Below are 13,574 nucleotides of genomic sequence, written 5' to 3'. Positions count from 1 at the left end.
TTTCTCAAGTTACACAGACGACATTCATCATGATGTGTGTATGACTTAAATATGCCTGATTCAACCATGTTAACTTTTATCTAAAAATAAATAAAAAAATGTATGCATCACAGAAAAATGTACCAGGCCTGTAAAGCTAAAAACTCTACTTTTCAGGATGGTAATATCATAATAGGCTTACTTCTTTTACAGACAAGGTTTGCATTGCCATCATACCCCTCAAGGCATTCACATTTGTAGCTACCAGGAAGATTGATACACTCTGAATAGTTTCCACATGGATGCTTCTCACATTCATCCACATCTAGACAAGCAAATTACATTGAAAATAAGAAATTACTTTTAATATGTTAAAATGTTATAATATATGTTAATTATGAAAATAACAACTATGTTTTTAATCTACATCTCCAATTCTTTAAAAGCAGGCTTTCAACTCTTCTCTTGAAGTCACCTGAAGGCTGTTAAATAATATAAACAAAGTTTTAAAAAACACTGAAATTAATATAAACTACTACATATATGAACAAGGTATTTAAGAAAATAATAACATAGCATTAACATTTCACATCAAACACAAAGTTTCAAGAATAAGTATTTATAATAACTTTTTCCATTGAAATTACAAAGACTGAACAATATCAAAGTAATTTATTTTTATTGTTAAAAAGAAATATTTTAAATACAAAATAATAATGGCTGTAAGTAAACACAAACAACAGAAATGAAAAAACAATGCCATGAGTATTATGTCACAGCTCAAGTACAAAATTTAGCTAAATATAAAAACCAGTAACACTCTTCTCTTAGATACATAGGTGTATGTCACTGATAAATGGTACAATTCCCCAAAACCAGCCCAACTCAGTTACGACTGAAGTAAATTCACAAAAGGTTGGACTTTATGTTTCTTCTTTATCAAAATGTACATGATACAAGAATAGACAATCTTTCATATAGTATGGATGGATTAAAAAAGTTATTTCCAAATAAACAGAATTACAAACATCACACATCTAAACTGCAGAACAGGTAGCTAAGAAACCACTCATGTTTTTTGTGAAAATACATACATTTGGTAACAAAGAAATATTAAAGCATATCTTACCAAGACAAACCATGTGTGGATTGCCTGAATAACCAAACTGACACCTACATTCATAGGAACCAAGCAGATTGGTGCATTCAGCATTTTTTCCACATGCATTAGGATTGGTGCACTCATCTTCATCTGAAATAACACAATTCAAACTGACACATGTTCTTTGTTTATATTTAATTATAAAAAATTGTAGTTGGAAAGTAGTGTTGGAAAGAAATTTTAAGCACTTAATTTAAAGAAATTTTAAGAAATCTGATGAACAGAATAACTTCAAATGAGTTTATTATTGCAGTTATGTAGATACACTATCACTAACCATTATAGTGCTTAGTATGTAGAGATGGGCCAATAAAACATGGCTGCCACATCCAATCTATGATACTTACAAATAGCTGCTAGTTATAGCCTTATTTGAGCATCTGATTCCCATTATCAAGTGTTTCACAGCTTTTGAGACTCTCAGTATCATTGAAAAGTGTTGCTAAAGTGAAGAAGTGAGAGCCAGCCAAAGGGCCAAAATGTTAATCACCTTTCTTTTATCTTTTCCACACTAGCCAAAAAATGTGTGAAGTTTTTGTAATGCTTCAGTATAAAAAAAACAATTTCAAAAGTACTTGGTAACAGGCTGTCAGGAAGCACTGTAGTGCTTAGTATAAATTTAAAAAAAAACAAATCACAATTTTAGTGAAGTTAGATTTCAACAGAAGTTAATATTTTATTACACTGAAAAATAAGCCTGTTTCAGAAATTTTGTGTCCCTTTAAAAAGCTTAAGTACAGGGTGAAACATAAACTACCAGCCAATAATAGATGAACATTTAGTCCCAAGAAGTTAAAATTATAACCAGTGATTATTAGTAATCATGGTATAATATCAATATCTAAAGTCACACTAAAAGTGCAATTAAGAAGCTGACAAACCCGATGTGATATTACCACCATATGTATTACCATTGAATTATAAAAATTAAACAAATGTTCACTTATCAACACAGTTCAATGAAACTGTTAAAAAAAAAGAATGGAAACAATTAATAAAAATAATTTGTGCAAAAATTAAAATCATATTGGGATGGCAATGCCAAAAAGGACAGAAACAAGGTAAAGATGAATACACAAAATAATACAAAGGCCACTACATAAGTAGCCAGATTTCTCTAAGAATAACCTTTATATGTAGTTAAATATTGAACTGCTGTCAGTTTAGAACAAAAGCATTTAAACTGAACAGTACCATACTCTTACACTGACTAATAACCACAATTTTGTAAGATTGACTCAGTATTTACTAGTTACTTGCATTGGAATTTTTATAGTTTGGTGTATTCATACATATAGACCTTATTTCTGTAAATTTTGTCATTGCTATCTGTACTTACATTTTCAAAACTGTTTTTATTACAGCACATTATTCAATGTTTTTTTTAATATAAGTGTGAATAGACATGATACCACGGTATGAAATGAACTTATTAAGATCTAATATTGGTTGAACAACTGTTTTTGCAAAATTAAAAAAAAGAACATATTAAGTAATTTGTCCATCAGAATAAGAAGCTAAGCTATAAGGAATACACTATGCAGAAATTTTCAAAACAAATTCTAAGGACCACATTTTACACAAAGATTATTCCAATATATTCTACAATTCTTTAGTTTTTTTCTCAAATATAATAAATTTGCTTATCTCAATTTAATTTATAAAATTATCTTCTACACAGTAATTTACGAATACATTGTGGCAATTTAGGATTTTTGTATTTTCTCCTGAAAACCTCCAAATATTAGGCAAGTGCTCAAACAACTGAACTAAAGGTTAACTCATTAGCATTCAATAGCTAGACACTTTTTAACAACTCAAGCTACTACACTTTTCCCTCTAACACACAAACCTTATTCCTGAGCCTCATCTCACAGTCAAAGAATGGTCCTAAAGTGGGTGGCAATTTTTTTCAAGGTAACTGAATTTTTTGTATTTCTTTAGTTCAAAGCCAAACTCAAAACCTCCTACACACTATGCAATTTATTACAAGTGTTGTACTAACTGAGCTAGTAGGTGAACTCCTTACAAGTTACTATAAAAACACTTTATAACAACTCACACTATCACAGCATTATCAACAAATATACACACACACATTCTTTTCATAACAATCTCTAAAATTTTAAAAACTTGTAATTTAAAAGTTGAATATTTTTCCATATATTCTACTCTGAATTATCTTAAAAATAACAACTAGAATCTTAATCTATTCTACTTTTCAAAAAAGCATTAATGAGCATTATCAGATTCATAAAATATTAAACACCTCCTACTCAGAAAAACTGTTTACAACTAATACAAAATGTTTTAAACATTTTAAACAGCTTCATATTTATTCTGCTCCACATCTAAATTCTACCATAAATATACTCCTTTCAAATGCTCATATTTTTCTAAATTCTGAATTTGAGATTTGCTTAACTATTAAGCCTACATAAATATAAAACTCAATATTTTATGAAGTAATGAGATTTTTCTAAATTCAAGTAACAAAGTTACCTTTACAACCTATTGATGCATATGGATCACCAATATACCCTGATTTACACTGACACTCGTAACTTCCTGGGTTGTTGGTGCAGTCAGTATTAACACCACAAGAATACGGACACTCGTTAATGTCTGTTAGAATAACAAGAAAAAAGTATATTATTTTGTATGTTAAAATACATTACACACACGCACACAATATATATTTATATGCCACTGAATGGGTCTTCAAGGGATCTTTTTGGCTTATTGTCTCAGTGAACTTAGATTCTCACGAAGATTTATGAATTAGAAGAGGACAGGTTTGTCTCCAAATTAACCTTTCACAATCAAGTTGATCATTAGGAATCTTACTTCATGTCAGTCAGACAACATTGTAGAAATAAAAAACAATAAGAAATAATTAATAAGAACAAAGAATTTCTTTTATACAAAAACTTAATACATCATCTTTAAACCAAAATATATAAGTACAAAAGTTGTTATCACTACTACATTCTTTATAACGTGCAAGTTAGCTACAGTGATAATATTATATGTGTGCCAGAATTTTCATACAAAAAGTATAATATGAAGATGTTTTGTCTTTTTTCCAGATAAAAAGACCAAAACCTAGATAACACTATGTAAAGGGTACATGATACCTTGAAACTTCTATAAATATTATACATATTTATATTATTAAGATTGCTCTATTTTGAATTTTAATACATTCAAAAAATATATTTATGTTAAATCAGTATTATCTAGAAAATGTTCCTAAATAAGTACATAATATCTCACCTAGGCATTCAACTCTTGGGTCCCCAGTGTATCCTGGTGGACACTGGCAATAATAACTTCCTGGAGTATTGATACATCCAGCAAGCTGACCACAGTGAAAGTCTGGGTCCAGACATTCATCCACATCAACACAACCAGCACTAGGAGTAGGGTCTCCATGGTAACCAGGAGGACAAGAACACTGATAACCTCCAATAAAGTTGGTACAAATGGCTCTTGATCCACAAGGATTGCTTATTACACACTCATCCACATCTATACATAGATGTTATACAAACACATTAAATAAAACAAACAAACAAAAAGGAACAGATGATGAGCTTGCCATAAAGGCTGTACAAATGTTAAAAAAGTCATAACAAAAACTAACTTTGATAATGCATGCAGTTATTTGTTTTATACATTAATATCAAATAAAAATATATAATTTCCAGTTAGAGGTTACAAACTCTTACACTAGTACTCTGTGTTAAGGCAGTAACAAAATATATTTAATAGTATATGTACTGATGACTGGATCACACATGACAGTTAAAAAAATTGTCTTGCATATTTTATATATATTTCATGGATTACCATTACTAAATAAAAAATAATAATACATACAAAAGAAAATATGTAAGAAGTAGTATCATTTACAAATCAAATTATAATTTCAGCAAATGTTAAAAAAAAATGATTAATGAGAGTTAAAAGGAGAGCTATTAGAATGGTTTCATGGATTGGAGAATTGTCATATGACGAGATGCTCAGATCTCTTAATTTAACATACTTCTTTTTGAAAAGAACAAGGTCATGAATAATTTAGTTGAAATATTAACAACCAACAAGGAAATTGTCATGACTGATGAATTCTACTTTTAGTTGAATTCTAAGAGCAGTAGAAGAAGATCCCATAAGTTTAAGAATTAAAAAGTTCAAGTAACTCTCCAGTTGACAGTTTTTTCTTTCTTCAATAAAGAGGTAAATCTGCCCAAAAAATTTCTATCTGAAGTGATAAAGATTGCATCTTTACAAGAATTAATGTGTTATAAATGTTTGGGTTATCAAAGGTAGCTTCAATTATTAATTTCTGTTATTTAAGAAATTTGGGGTCAGAACATTTTTGATGCCTCATAATTTTTAATTCAAAGTGAAATAATAACAAATCTTTTTTTTTTTTATCATATTTCATTCCAGATGTTCATTGCAACATTTTTCATAATCATGCAGCCCATTATATATTTTAAAACGGCGGGTCTTTTATCTATTAGAAAATGTTTCCCAAGAGGTCTTTATTTCAAATTGAAATAAGACTATATATATATATACACATATACAATATTATGTCAACCACATTATATTTGCTATATCTAATGCTAACGAGGCCTTTTACATAATAGTAGAGCTCTTAGTCGTAGGCCTGCTAGAAAACAGAAATATTAATGCCCGAAATGCTATTTATATTAGCAAATGTTAGATAATTCATGGTATAGCGTTATTTGTATTGTTATCAATAGCAATATTATTCATGAGCATACTTCTTTTTTTTTAGTGCATGTTTAAATTTTTTCTCATTTACTTTAGTAGAAAACTCACAACTAAATTTTCAATTTAAAATATCGAAGAAAAATAAATGAATGTTTTATTTTGTAAGAACAGTAAATTATTCAGAAATTTATCTTTCTTACCCTGACATAATTGATAGGGATCACCAGTAAAACCTTGCGGGCATCTACATTCGTAACTTCCTGGATTGTTTTGACATTGGGCTCCTTCTCCGCAAGAGTTTGGCTCCAAACATTCATTAATATCTGAAACAAACAATGGCGCAACTTCAAATGTTTTTTTCGAGTTATATGTATGTAGAAACAATGATTCTCAAGTATGCTTTCATTATTAAACAATAAATTATTTTTTAATAATTGGTTATTTCATGATTTTTAAATATTTAACTACTTAACTAGTATATAATTGACTGTATTATCTCAATCACGTGCGTTAACTAGTGAAAACAAAATCCCAGTTGACTTTTATTTGATGCGTTGGTTATTTCTCTATTTCAGAAATCTATATTAAAAATATATATGTAAATACAATAGTACTCTCTGTTACATGTCTATGTAACTATTTCGCAGAATATATATCGGTCTTCACCAAAACTGGTATAGAAGGTCACTAAGTTCTTGTGGGAGTACACAGGAATATTCAGTTTTACATTTTGCTATTTTTATGGGAGTTTTTTTTTTTTTTTCGTTTCTTACAATTACATAAAAGGGAATAATATTTTTATGTCCGAGAACAACCTTTCATTAATCGTGAATTTATATAACTTCCGTCCAGGGAGCGGGTACTCCAGCAAGTTTTTAATATTATAAATAATTTATATTAAAATGTATTCATAATGTACAAAAGTTTCCACATGTGTTTTTCAAATGGTAATCCAAAGTGACAAATAATAAATACAAGAATTCAATAAAAGTTAGAAGCTATTATTTAAAAACTATACAGCAAAATTAAATAAAGTTTTAAACATTAAATATCATAACAAAAATGTAACTTTTAACATTCATAAAAGTTATAATACTTTTGTCAATGTAAAATGCAATCCACAACTAACCTTAGGACAAGAATGGTGCATTCATGTTGTTATTTGAAATTATGTAAATTATTAAATCATAAAATATATGATGCTCTGCACGACACGGGCATGGCTTATGGTGAATAAATATCAGCGAAAGTACTATTTCATGTCATAATATACACTACTATAGTTTAAGTTGTCAAAGAGTTCCTCGTTTCAAACAGATGCTACTAGGCAGAGACATATACAGAATGTGCCGGCGCACTTATAAATTTTTTTAATCGCGCCCCTTTCTATCCGATAGATTGTAGTATTATGAACTCTTATTTAGATCTCCTCCCACACACACTCTCCCACTGTATCGACAGATACTATGCCTCTGTATTTGAGTAAACACTTTAGTTCTGTTAATTTCTGTTCTCTCAGTTTATTTGTGGTGGCTTAATCAAAGGTTCTATGTACATTATTATCGATTGTTTTGCAATGAATTAAACTACAATAATATCAAACACGTACATATCTGCTAATATGGGTTAACTTGCCTGTACATGAAACTGTTCCATTGCCAGTAAAACCAGGTAAACATTTGCACACATAATGGCCTGGTAGGTTACAACATTCGGCATTTTCTACACATAGGGCAGCTAGGGTGGGTATCTCACATTCGTTGATATCTAAAATAAAAACATATTATTATGTTAATAAAACTCAAACAAGCAAGTTTACCACCGATACAACGAAACAATGTCGTCGTAATATTTCATTTATATCCCTGTAGCAATGTTATTAAAAAATAAATATACTACTTATATTGGATATTATCATTCATCGCAAAAAGAAAGTTGGAATAGCAATATTACATTTAAAGGAACTCAGTTGTATCCTTTTGTTCCTTTGTTGTTAAATGCAAAACTACACAATGGGCTATTTATGATATACCCATCACGGGCAACAAAACCAAGTTGTGTGCATTATAAGCACACAGCCCTAACAACGAGCCATTTGAGGGCAAGAAATTAAAAATAAATTAATCAATATGTATGTGTGTGTATATGTAACAGCAGTAGATAGATACTGATCAGTTGCCTCTGTTGTCTTTGGTTGGAAGATAGAGACTTTTCCACACTGTCTGGACTGTGCACTGACATAATCAAAGAGGGGAAAAACTGTGCATTGGCTATCATCCAGTATTAAAACTTTCCTAACGGGTTATAATAATAAAAATAAACTGCTTCCTTCCTGTGGCACAGCGATAAATCTAAAAAATTACGCAAGGTATAACGTTTAAAATCATGTTTTGATATTCGTGGTGTGCACAATACAGTTAGCCCATTATGTAACTGTATGCTTAACAATAAACAAACAATGTTTCCCTCCATTTTATTATTATTATGTAATATTTTATATTTTACTAAGTTCCTGAGGTAAATAGCAAGTAATTGTGTTTTAATAAAAAAACAAAATGGGTGTCGAGGCTTTTGTAGCCGATGTGCAACCTTCTTGACTTCATTATGTATATTTTTACGTATAAAAATATATTTTAAACCGTACCTAATTCTTAAACAGCAAAGAAACAATCACCTTCACTTTCTGCTTTACAAAATGAATTACTGTGCATCATTTTTTATGATTATTTTCACTACAAAGTATTTAATGTAGAAAAGATTGTTTTGATATTACTTTTACTGCTATTTTATCCTTTGGGAGTTTACTTCCTACCTCGACACAGGTTCTCCTTTCACCATTAATCTCTTCAATGTTATTTTAGTTACAATGTACAGTTTAATTTGATTTAACTGGTTGCATCTATCCTTTTCACCTAGATTTCACACTGGCTTCACTTATACATTTTCCTTTTCTTTCCTCAAGCATTCCGAATACAAAAGCAGCTGTAAAATCTGTGAATGTTTTCGTTTCACAAATTACTTTTTACATGTTTCCACATCATACTTATGAAACATGAAATACGATCTCTAACTGTGGTCAGTTTTCTTTGTAATATTCTTTCTGTCTTTATTTGTAATTCACTTTTTGAAACTTTAATTCTCGAATCTGCTTCTAACCGTTCAATCTAATTTGCAAATCATTAAAGTCAGTGTCCGCAACGGATTTGAACACAAGCTGAAAAGTGTGGAATCCGATTTCATGGTTCACGATTGTGTCTATTTATTTATCAAAGTTGTTCAATGGACTATCTGCATTACATCTGTAGCACGGAATGAACCTCGAATTTTAGTATAATGAGCATTCAGCTTTACCCTCTAAGCTAAGCGGGTACGGGTTGGTTCGTAATTATATTCTTCCCTGAACTTCTGATAACAATAGCACACTATATGATACCCCAGAGGACACAAGTATCATAGAGTAGGTATGTCGTGTATGTGGGCGTGTTTTTCTTACAGCACAGCCACATCGGGCTATCTGCTGTGTCCACTGAGGGGAATCGAACCCCTGACTTTAGCAATATAAGTTTGGAAACTTACCGCTCTCCTACCAGTGTACTCTCTATATGGAGGGATAGCCAAGGTATTCAATAGGCAAAGTCACTAAGTACTAGCGTGCTTAGTGTAGGAACAACACGTGGAAAAAATGGCCACCGCATGATACGTATTGCTCATCATAGTCTCAGATCTCTCTTGTAACAATCTAAAAAACCTAATTTAAGTTTCCAAGAGCTATTTCAAGACCTTCAATTTAAACCAAGTAACATTACTGAAGTGGAAAACCGACGAGTAGTATAACAGCCATATATTGTACTGACTATTCTGATTCTGACATCAGAAGGGTTAGCTCACTAGTACTTAAAGTAATTGCAATGATTTTCACTCTAAAAATGCTACATTTTAATTCGGGGAGTGCAGAATCAGTATAACGTTTCACTAATTTCAACACATAATGTTCATCAAGACAATTCATTACACCAGGCTAAAACTGCAATCTTTATAGCATCTGCCATTAATTAATATTAGTTATTTAAAGAAAGAGAGGAAACAAATAATGAAGACATTTTTACAAAAAGTAACAATTATGTAGGGATGGCAATGTCAAAAAATAAAAATAAAAAGTACAGAAACAAAATTCCCTACATAAGTAGCCTCAGAATCAATGTTATAAGTTTATTGAAATTAGCCATTGTAAGATTATATGTAATTATTCAGCTTAAGTGCTTTTATTCAAACTTGAATTCATTCAAATGAAAGGAATTTAATATTTAGTTGTTGATAAAAGTTTTCCACTTGTGTGGAGATATTTGTATGTTTATCCCTACCTTGCTTCTGTTCTTTTCGGCATTACCATCCGTGCATCATCTTTATATTTTGTAACTTTGTTTGAATAACGGTTTAGTTAGTTGTACCATCCATTGTTTCTGTTCATTTCTGGATTTTTTTTGTCAATAAGTTTAGCTTCAATACATTTTCTTACTTTAAAATCTAACATCAAAACAGTTTTGCCCCCCGCTAGTACAGCGGTATGTCCACGGATTTACAACGCTAAAATCAGGGGTTCGATTCTTTTCGGTGGGCTCAGCAGATAGGCTGATGTGGCTTTGCTATACGAAAAACACACACACAGTTTTATGCACTTGCCCCGAAGAAGTCGCAAAGGCGAAACGTTGGTTAAAATAAAAAGTTATCTTATAATTACATGGAATGTGTGTGTGTGTTTTTCGTATAGCAAAGCCACAAAGGGCTATCTGCTCAGCCCACCGAGGGAAATCGAACCCCTGATTTTAGCGTTGTAAATCCGGAGACATACCGCTGTACTAGCGGGGGGCATGGAGTGTAAAAGCAATTTTGTTATAAAGATGTATTCTCTACATACTTTGGAAGATAACAATAATAACCAGCATTCCTTATTAGTATTTCATTTAGCTAATTAAATGTTTACTTAGAGGTGTAATAAAAAATAGAATGCTACCACTGATTTTTCACTTGCGTCATCTAATTATTTTTTGTGTATGTTTTTTTTAAAGGAATAATGTCTGTAAAGAAGCAGTGGCACCTTACCGTGACAATCGAAACCATCTCCTTCGTACCCAGAGAAACACGAGCAGTAAAAAACTTCCCATTGTATTCGTACAGCGGGCAAATACGTCACATGGTCTATATTTACATTCATTTTCATCTGAAAATTAACAAGAACAAATATAAAGTATTACTGCATATATTAAAACACAATTGTTAATTTAATTTAATAAGTTTCTTTGTACAGTGTTTAGCTTGTACTTGAAAAAGAGTATATATATATATGTATTTTAAGAGCATATTTAAGCGGTTTATATGATACAAGCATAAAATCTACAGAAACTGCATTAGATATTTATTTTTACACTACGTTTTCTGTTAACCAAAAGAGCACATCTTACAAAAGTTACCTGGCATCTCACAACCTTTGCCGCCAAATCCATCATTGCAGTAGCATAAGTTTTCTAGACAGGCGCCATTCATGCAGCGCGGCATCTTGGGGTGGCAGTTTTCTAAGAGAAAAAATAACTTTTAAATATCATATCTTCTATTGTTTTCAGTGGCAAAAACGGGTCGTGAAGTGTCTTATGTCTCTTATGTCAATTATAAGCACATCTAGATATTTAACAGTACAAATATATTTGGATATCGGTGTAGGATTTACGAACACCCATATATTTCATGATTTCTCATAATTGTCAAATATGTTTACGGTCTTTAAAAATGGACAACGCTCCAAATGAAAAAGCATACTTTTACATTAAAATATAATATAGTTGTTGTTGGTTTTTACAACGAGTTGACAAATCTTCTAAAACAAAACCAATAAATTAATAAAATTAACAAAAGTATCATGCTCCTGCAATATTAGAGCTATCATAAAACATAACTCCAGATATTAAATAGAATTGGCATGTAATTAGAGTAAAAAATATCAAGTTTTAAGTTACAGGCTTTATTATAAGTTTCATGTATTGTTTCACGCTACAGAACTTATTATTATTCATTATCAAAGTAAGTCAAAAATAAACAAAGAAAAGATGAAACTTATTACAGGACTTCAAAATTATTTGCATTTTCTTAATGTCGCTGATTGTACGTAACTTCCTGAAGATAAATCGTTATACAGTCAGGTTAAGTGTTAAGTCTTGGTATGTGTATTGGTACAAAGGATATGTCATATTCCAACTTTTGAAGTGTATTTCTTCACAATGTAGTTTTTTTTATTGTAACTATATTTTTCTTATACATAGTTTAAGAAATTAATCAAGGTATTTCAAACTTGCATATGTAATCGTTTTAAAACAGTTTTGGTTTTTGTTCATGAATATAATGAAGTTTGTTTTCTTTTTCTTACCCTTATTTGTACATTTCAAATCTTCACCAACTTCATCGGAACCTAAAAAACAATCTGGAACTCCATTACACAGATTCGATAGTTCAAATAACTGTAAGACATCAGTTGAATGGTTAACCTGGCATCCGAAATATCCATCTTCCAGGTTTAATGTGAAAATCTCTCGTTGTAGGTAAGGGCTCGGGTATTTAGGTCGGTACTGAGCTGACACCTTAAAATAGGGAAAATAATTGAGTAAAATAGTATTCTGTACGCGGTCTTTAAGTAAAACGTCTGAAACAATAATAGTAACTGAACTATAGAAACAATTTTTTTGTTTTGAATTACGTGCAAAATTACTAGAAAGGTTTCTGCGCCAGCCCACTTCAACTTACCAGCTGAAGAGGCAAACATGTTTGGTGAGTTGGGGATTTTAATTCACCACCCACAGATTGCGATCCCAGCATCCTAACTACCTGGCCATCTTAGGCCCTGTGGGAATCAGTCGTGTTTTATCACTTTGTACTGCTAATAGATCTAAAATATAAATATTTTGTAAATAATAATTTTAGTGAGTTTTGTAAGTTAATCATAAACACTGACAGCAAATTCTTGCTCTATATAACGGTGTAAAAAAGTGAATACTTACTTTTCCAAGGAAAGCAAACCACTGTCATTTTCAAATTAATAATTCGTGAAAAAATGTGTTAAGTGTTTATTTACCAGACTGATAGCTGTTATACATTAGAATAAACTTTGGAAGACTAGTCAAAAATTACATTCATGGGTAACATATACATGCGTTTTTCTTAAATGTGCAAAGCGTTACATGGAATTTTAAGCCTTAGGCAGAATGCGTCATTTCAGGACTTAAATACGTAACATGTCGCATAAAAGAAGAAAGTGCTAAATTCCACAGGCAATAAAGAAAGTGGTCATTATGGCGACGCTAAAAACGAAGAGAAACTGCCTTGCCCCGGGGTAGAGAGGCGAGGTTTGAAATTGTCTATGCCACTATGAGAAACTTTGTACTTGGAGGTAACAGGAAAAACACAAACAATTTAATTGTGCCCCGAAGTAATTTTCAAAATCGTAATTCCGGGATCTTGCTCTTTTTTTTGTTTGTTTTTTTTTGTTACTTCACTGTGAGATTTGGGGTTGGGGGAGGAAGCAATGGCTGTAATGGCACAAGAGGTAGAGAACAATAAAATCAGTAGGTAATGCTGGTCCTTGATGACGAGAAACCCACTTGAAATAAAAATGTATCTCAGAAAGGCTGGAAGATATTTGTAT

The 13,574-nt window shown here is 31.1% G+C and overlaps 1 pseudogene across 1 annotated transcript in view; it reads right to left on the bottom strand.

Moving 5' to 3' along the window:
* The window catches only part of LOC143233239 (uncharacterized), an 80,361-nt pseudogene that overhangs the window by 44,328 nt on the left and 22,459 nt on the right, over positions 1 to 13,574 (bottom strand). The window contains exons 3-11 of the transcript XR_013018059.1: positions 12,303 to 12,513; positions 11,356 to 11,457; positions 10,988 to 11,105; positions 7,523 to 7,654; positions 6,088 to 6,210; positions 4,418 to 4,672; positions 3,644 to 3,766; positions 1,109 to 1,231; positions 182 to 304 (exon numbers count right to left, since the gene is read on the bottom strand). The product of XR_013018059.1 is annotated as an uncharacterized LOC143233239 (transcript). The remainder of the gene's footprint in view (positions 1 to 181; positions 305 to 1,108; positions 1,232 to 3,643; positions 3,767 to 4,417; positions 4,673 to 6,087; positions 6,211 to 7,522; positions 7,655 to 10,987; positions 11,106 to 11,355; positions 11,458 to 12,302; positions 12,514 to 13,574) is intronic.

Source organism: Tachypleus tridentatus, chromosome 1 (genome assembly GCF_004210375.1).
Source record: "Tachypleus tridentatus isolate NWPU-2018 chromosome 1, ASM421037v1, whole genome shotgun sequence".
In the NCBI taxonomy this organism is placed as follows: domain Eukaryota; kingdom Metazoa; phylum Arthropoda; class Merostomata; order Xiphosura; family Limulidae; genus Tachypleus; species Tachypleus tridentatus.
The sequence above is the reverse complement of the archived record's forward strand: the minus strand, read 5'-3'. Positions and strand labels throughout refer to the sequence as shown.